The following is an 8,655-nucleotide window of genomic DNA, read 5'->3' as shown; positions in this document are numbered from 1 at the left end:
ATTAGAAAGAACATAAGTTACATTTTTATCTGAAAACTAAAAAGAAAGAAGTGAAAAACATTAACAAAATCTTACAAATTACATGAATCATAAAATCAATGTAATACGAATAAAAAATTAGAATCAAAGTCGATGAGTTTGGCTGAAATCAGATTACACTAATACGATATCGTTTTTTTGAAGGATGTGTGAAATAAGATTATCACAATTATTAGGAAAGATTGAAATAAAAAATCAGAAAACAAAAAATAAAAATCATAAATAAGAAGGTTGAGGGAAAAAACTGAATTGTTTTATAATTATGAATCAATTTTTTAGTTACTGTTAAAAAATCATAATTGATTTATAGAGTCAATTGATCTATGGTGGTGAGATGTCCAATGCGATAATTATTCGAGAAGCGTTGTTGGTCCCTTAATCTTCTCTGATGGTTTCAGTTTGACTCCATTTTTGTGTTCACAAGTTATCACGATACTTTTTTTTTCCTGTAGTAACATAATAATGTATAAAAAAAATGAGGCTCTAGTTATTTGAAGGTCTTGGATCATCATTCAATCTTTCCTACCCATTGGCAAATACCTAATCTATATCTATATTTATATTTATATAAAACTTATAAAAGATATCATTCAAATTAATATGATTCAAGTATGACATCTATCTTCAACCATAATGATTTGAAATTCTCAAACTTTACAACTTATACTACTTAATTGTCTTTAACCATGTTCATTTATAATTCTAAAACTTTTCAACTTCTTTAACTTAACTTTAATTGCAATCTTTTGCCTTATATAAAACATTATCTTGTATTCTTGGTTACTCATATTTTCCTCTCTCGTCTTTTTCATATATAAGAACATTATCTTCTAATCTTGGTTACTCATATTTTCTTCTTTTCGCTTTCCATTTTTGATATATAGAGTGTTTGACGATGAAGAAGATTGTATTTGTTTATGTATATAAAAAAAAGATTTTAATGATGAAATGTGTCGGGGAGACATGATCCTCTTTGGAATTGAGATTGTTTATTCAAAACAACTTTCAGGTGTTTGGTATTTAGTTCGTGTCATGTAATATTTTTTGATATAGTTATTAATGTTTTGTGGTATTTTTATTTCGTAATTTAGTAAAGGGCATCGATAAGTTATACATCAACAAGAAGGCTACATCATTGTCTATTTTGAATGTTAATTTATTTTATTATTGTATTTATTTAATTTATCTTTATATCGTTATAGTATGAATAATTTAATATATTTTTCTATTATAACTTTCAATATATAAAGTTTGCTATAAATCAAAATATACCGTTGAGACCGTATAACTTTTATCTACATTGTGATGCAAACTTTTATCAGAGTCTCACATAAACATACAATGCATTTAATATTTTTATAATAAAAATATGGTAATCTATGTCATAAAGAATTTTTTTCTTCATCTCCTCTCCAAAAGAAAGATATATTATTTTTTGGTCATTTTATTGAGAAATATGTGTTTCTATAGATTTTTTTTATAACAATACAATCAATCATTTTCAACAAACGAAACTCGTCGGATTCAATTGTAGTTTTTGTTTATATTATATTTTAGAAGGTACAACTTTATACATTAAAAAACTTTGTGCAAATAGTTATTTTTTTATTTTGATTATATTTGTATTTTCAATATCCAAATTCTTGGCTCCGTTGTTGATTAAAACATTTACCCACGACTATTTTAACTGTATAGTTGTATTCATGTGCAACGTGCTGGATTACCCTAGTTCTATCATAAAGATGGGTAAAATATGATATTATTAATAAAAAGTCCGCCAATAACCAGACAGAGGATACTTGAAAACAATCGACCCTTTTCTTATTATCAAATAGAAAGCTTACAGTCGTTTATATACTAAGCCAAAATAAGATAAGAAGTAAACTTAACTAATCTAAATTTAAATAAGGTGAAGATAAACATATGTATCTGTCAATAGATAAGGACTCCAACGCTCCCTCTCAAGTTGGACTATCCAGATTGTAAGCACCCAACTTGCACATAAATATTGGAACTGCTTTGCTCCAAGAGCTTTAGTAAAGATATCTCCGGACTGTTCTTTTGTCTTTATTGCAACCATTTGATCTCACCACTAGTTACCCATTCTCGAACAAAGTGGCAGTCCATTTCGACATGCTTAGTGTGTTCATGATACACCGGGTTGGCGACAATGTGTCGAGCTGCATTGTTGTCACAAAATAAAATAGTAGCCCCTTCTTGTCTTGCATCAAGATCACATAAGAGCCAACGAAGCCATATAACCTCACAAACAGTGCTAGCCATTGCTCTATATTCATCTTTAGCTGAAGACCTAGCCACAACACATTACTTCTTCGTTCTCCATGAAACAGGAGATCCTCTAATGCTGATAAAATAACTTGTACAAGACCTCCTTGTAGAATGACAACTGAGCCAACTCGCATCACAGTAAGTAGTAAGAAGCAAATCTCCCACTAAAGGTAAAAACAACCCTTGTCTTGCAGTGGCCTTCAAATATCGAAGAACCCTAAATGCAACATCCATATGAGATTGTCTAGGCTTACTTATGAATTGGCTAAGTTGGTTGACACTGAAGGCTATCAGGTCTAGGAACCGTGAGATAGAGCAAACGATCAACTTATCGCCAATACTTTGATTCAACAATTTATGGAGTTTTATTTCTTTTACTGAGATTTTGTTCCATGTGAAAATCGATAGGACGACAATCTTGAGCATGATAGTCTTCAAGGATGTCTAAAGTATACTTCCTTTGACTGATCACGAAGCCCTTTTTAGACCTGGCGACTTCAATTCCCAAAAAATACTTGAGTGGGCCCAAATCTTTTATGCTAATATGGTTTTGTAAATTTGTCTTTACTTGACTAATTTTAGCAGCATCGTTTCCCATTAATAAGACATCATCAACATAGATGAGAGCAATAACATGAGAAGTTTCGGTTTTGAAAACAAACATGGAGTGATCTGCCTTGGATTGTTGAAAATCGTCACCAACAAGAACTTTGGTAAACTTTTGATACCAATTCCTCAAAGCTTGCTTCAAACCATAAATGGACTTATGTAGCTTGCAAACCTGACTTTCTTTTTTCTTAGAATATCCTTGAGGAACCTTCATGTAAACTTCTACTTCTAAGTCTCCATGTAAGAATGCATTTTTCACATCGAGTTGATGAATCTCCCATTGTTTCTTGGCAGCAATTGCTAATGCGTATCTTACAGTAACAAGCTTTGCCATTGGAGCAAAGGTCTCGTGGAAGTCAATGCCTTTAACCTGAGTATATCCCTTTGCCACTAGTCGAGCCTTAAATCTTTCTATTTCTCTGTTGGGTTTATATATTATCTTATAAACCCATTTCGAATCAATTGCCTTCTTTCCATTAGGAAGATGAGTTAAAACCTAAGTATCATTTCTTCAAGGGCTTCAATTTCCTTCTTCGTTGCTTCTCTCCATCTAGGATCTCTAGCAGCTTGAGCAAAATGTTTTGGTTCATTTTTGTTTGAGATTAAAGTCAAGAACGCGTGATGGGATTTGAAATTATTTTCATAGCTGACATATTGAGATATGGGAAAAGGTTTGAAACCCTTTTTAGAGACAGATTGAGTTGATGCCTTGAGATCCAGTGAAGGTGGCAGCTCAGTGACGAAACTATCAAGATTCTTTGGCATGGTCATGTGACAAGTGCTTTGGCGAATACCCCCATCTTTGTTGTTGTTTTGTCAGTTATGCACTTCCAGCTGAGTTCTCACTTTGATCATTGCCACTTTCTTCAAGTCTTGATCCTTCATTGCCAATCACAGTGTTGCTTTTGTCGTAGTCAACATTAGTTTGGATCTGTGGAACACAATTTTCAACAAAGGATTTTGCTATAGTTATAGCTTCTCCAAAACTTTTAACATTTATATAATTATTGTGATTTTATACAAAAGGAAATATATTCTCAACAAAAGTTACATCACGAGTGCTATACATCCTTTGGTTTTTCAAATCATACTACTTATATCTCTTTTTTCCATTCGAAAATCCAAGAAATACACATGCTCTCCCTCTTTCTTGGAACTTATTTGCTTTACCAATATTAGTATGAGCGTAGGCAAGGCACCCAAAGATTCGAAAGTCAATATAAGTGGGTTCTTTTCCTAACAAAATCTCATGAGAAGTTTTGTTGTTCAAGATAAGGGTAGGTAATTATTTATGACATATGCGGTCGATAGGAAGAGATGCTTGAAAACAAAGGGCTCTACCCATTTCAAGAAAATGTAGATGCTTTCGTTTGACAACTCCATTATGTTGGGGCGTGTAGGGACAAGATGTTTCAAGAAGTATTCCATGTTTCATGTAGAAATCTAGCATGTGTTGGGATTTGAATTCGGATCCATTGTTGGTTCGGATCTGTGACATCCCCATTTTTCATGGCCAGAAAAGACCGATTTTGTTTATGCTTTGTTTGAAAATTAGAGTAACATTTTAAATAAAAGTGTTGCGGAATTTGTTCCCAAAATAAAATATGATAAAGATTTATCAAAGCATTTCCAAAGAAATGTATTTCATTAAAACCTCAAGATGTCATGTTAGATACATATCAAAAGCATAAACAGTACAATATAAGTCTTACTACATTTATTCATATCTACATGCCTATATCTGTAATCTCTCTTCCCAAACATCATATCTATGCTCGTACGCCACTACCTGTAATACAAGAAACTGAGTGGGTCAGACTTGGGAGCCTAGTGAGCACATAGGGGTTTCAACGCATAATAAATAAGTTTATTATTTTCATCCACCAAACAAACCCGATTATCTGTTCCCGTTATCCTCACTTTACGTCCCTAAAACATCTAACACAAGGGACCTAGCCTAAGGATTTTCATCGCGGCGACAACACATGCTTTGGGGGTTCCTCAAAAATTCATGTCAAATAAGGCAACCATGTGGGGGATGGAGTACTGTTGGTGAACACACAGTTCAAATAAACACCTACAGGTTGCGACCCTGCTAGCGTTCCACTGGATTGTCTAGAATAGTCCGTGGTCGTCATCTATACTCCGCTAGATGACTGGATCATCAATAACATCGAGACCTCTCATTATTTTATTTTATCACACAACAACTAATACATCTACCTATGTTTTACCCAACATATTTTGTAGATATAAAATACATATATAGTTTAAATCATTTAAAACATGTATAAAATCGTTCATCCAGCATAGATAGCAAGTATACAGATAATATGCACACATAACACATAATTTACATAAAATACTTCATATCTATGTGTAAGATGAAAGTAACTATATACTCACTTGGTAAGGTGGTGATTCCGAACTCAGACAGCGCTTCGTTACTCTTAAAATAATTTCCTTCGACAAAACCTAGTATCATTGCCACTAGGGTTTAGTCTAATATTCACCGAGACTAATTAATAGTCTAGCTATTATTATTATTATATAAGTGTTAAACAATACTCTTCACCCACTATGTACAGACAGGGGCCGGACATAAAACACCGGAGGACAGAACCATTTTGGCATATTGCACTACTGAAATCCAACAACCCTATGTGGCCCTTTAAACCAGATTCTCCGTACCGCGAGTGGTTAAAAAGATATTATAACGACACTTATATAACTCATAATAATAGACCAAATAATTGTTATAAGGTCCTATTAACGTTACTATATTTACATAAAAGCTATATTAGAAATAGTGTAGGTGTAGCTCACACACAACATACTTTTATTAAAAACCGAGTTTCGCTGGAGCAACGTTTCCGAGCCGAAAGCTTTTCTTCTCGGAGCTGTCGGGCGCTCCGGGGCTTCCTTCTCATGCTAGGGAGGTTCCCTAGACTTGGGAGGGTTTAGGAGGCTAGAGAGAAGTTAGAGAGAGAAAGAAAGGCTGATGGTGTGAAGAAATTATGAAGAGTTCATCTCTTATTTATAGGAGTTTTATCGTTGAGTAGTACCTAAGTTTCGTCCGTATCTTCCGCGTACGATCTCCGTTTTATATCTTCTTTATATCCACGCGTTTGTATTTACGAGTACTACAACTTTCATTTAGACCCCGTCGGCTAATTCTCATTCTATCTCAGATTTACAAAAACTGTATCGTATTTATCACGCTCGAAGAGTAAAGACTAAGCTTCGTCCATTTCTTTTGCATACGAGTTCCGTTTTCGACGTTATTTATATCTATGCGTTGGTATTTATGAGTACTACAACTTTCATTTAGACCCCGTCGACTAATTCTCATTCTATATTAGATTTACAAAAAACTGTATCGTATTTATCGCGCTCGAAGAGTAGAGACTAAGCTTCGTCCATATCTTTCAGATACGAGCTCCATTTTCGATGTTATTTATATCCACGTGTTGGTATTTACGGGTACTACAAGTTTCATTGAGACCCGTTGGCTAATTCTCAACCGATTTTAAATTTAACAGTATGAGGAGACTATACTGTTAAATGACTGCGTAAAATTCATAACTTCTACATACGGACTCCGTTTTCGTCTGTATTTTTATCGTTGAGTTCCTATTAATGAGATCTTCAATTCTCATTTAGGTCACATTGGCCAAAAACCGTTCGATCTAAAATTTGAATTTCGAGCTGTCCACTACTAAGCCACATCTTAGAAAATTTATAACTTCCTCATACGAAGTCAGATTTAGACGTTCTTTTTATGGACGCTCTCGGTTTAACATATTCTATGAATTTCATTTAGCTTGCTAAGGCTAAAATTCGTTCTATCATAAATTCACTTTTTACGCTCCCCGGTGCCGTGCCGGTTTTGCCACGAAACTTCGACGAGCCATAACTTTTTCGTTATAACTCGAATTTCGGCATTCTTTATATGTACGGAACCCTTGTAGCATATACTACACCTTGGTTAAGATTAATCCTTCTAAATAATCTTCCATCAAAAACTCATTTTTGATGCTTATTGTCTCTAAATTGACTAGCCCGAATCTGCAGGCGTTACAGGATCCCTTTGATCCTTTTTCCAAACTGAGTTTCCACAATATTGTAAAACATGACTAAGAAATATGCTACTTCGGTCTTATTTTTCATGAGATACACCCAAACACCATGACTAAAATCGTCAACAATGGACAAAAAATAATGTGCGCCATATAAAGAAGCATGTTTGTAGCGACCCCATATATCAACATGAATTAATTCAAAGAAACTAGAAGTTTTATCAAAACTTATTGGAAAGGGTAATCTACTTTGTTTTTTCACGAATACATGAATCACAAATTTGACTATTATTGTTTATATTTTCTAAGTGTTGTATTTTCTTAAGAACTCCATATGATGCATGTCCTAATCTCTTGTGCCTGATTTCACTCTTGGTCCATATGTCCATAGCCACTTCCTTTTGCTTAAGAGGCTCCAGGTAATATAGACCATCATTTTCTCTACCCATCCCAATCAGGCTCTTCAAAGGTAAGTCCTGTACAAAACATTTTCCGGCAGAAAAGTTAAGGAACAATTCAAATCTCATGTGATCTTGCTAACCGATAACAAATTACATTTAAATTCAGGAATGTTTAATACATCCTTAAGGTTAAAACCTTTAGAAAAATGTATGTCACTAATCCTTTTAAGTTCCACTGTGTCCCCATATGGAATGGTAAAAGTAGTGTAATCACCTTTCTTTATATTTTTCAACCAATCTTCACGATACGTGACATGATCACTAGCACCATAATCTATAATCCAAGAATTATTGGTTTTAGTAATCTTACCTGTCATATTGACAATTGGTGCAGCCCTTTTGTTGTTTTCGCTAACCTGGTTCGCACGCAACATCTTGAGGAGAACTTCATATTCATCTTCGGTTATTCCAGATGTGGTGGCATTGTCGATTACAGTAACAACAACATTTGGTGGGTTCTTTTGTTTGGTGACTTGAGGTTTTGTTAATTTGGGATTCCACCAGTCTGGATAACCAATGATCTCAAAGCAACCATTAACCGTGTGACCAGACTTTTGACAATTCGTGCACCAACGGTCTTAATTCTTTTTCTTCTTCGAACCCCGCAGATTACCTTGTCCTTGGGATTTTGATGTAGACTTTCTAGAAGTTTGAAAGGCAGCCACATCACTACCAGAATTTCGAGCCATTCCCACTAATCTTTGTTGCTCATCTTGACTAGCCAGGCGATAGGCAATTCCAAAGGCTGGTAAAGGAGTAGTTCTTAGAATTTGGGTTTTCACAGGACCGTACCTTTCTTTTTCTCTGATTTTCACAATTTTTTTGTGATATCACACTTGTAGCCTTGACAACTGCAGGAGGGCATGAGGGTTATGGATTGAATTTCATCCCATACACTCCTCAGTTTCATATAATATGTTGATACATTCATGTCTCCTTGTTGTATAGTGGTGATAGTCCTTCTTAGGTCATATGCCCGAGGGGTATTCTCTTTTCCAAATCGCTCCTCAAGATCCAACCATATGTCATGGGTTGTTGTAGCATGTTTCACACTACTCTTGATTTCTTTCTCCATCGAGATCACTAGCCATCCCCGCACCATCGCATTACATCTTCTATAATTCATCAGGTCATCAGACTCCTCTTTTGGCATCAGAATAGTACCATCGACAAAACCA

The sequence above is a fragment of the Lactuca sativa genome, chromosome 6, assembly GCF_002870075.4.
Source record: "Lactuca sativa cultivar Salinas chromosome 6, Lsat_Salinas_v11, whole genome shotgun sequence".
In the NCBI taxonomy this organism is placed as follows: Eukaryota; Viridiplantae; Streptophyta; class Magnoliopsida; order Asterales; family Asteraceae; genus Lactuca; species Lactuca sativa.
Note: the sequence above shows the minus strand (reverse complement) of the source record.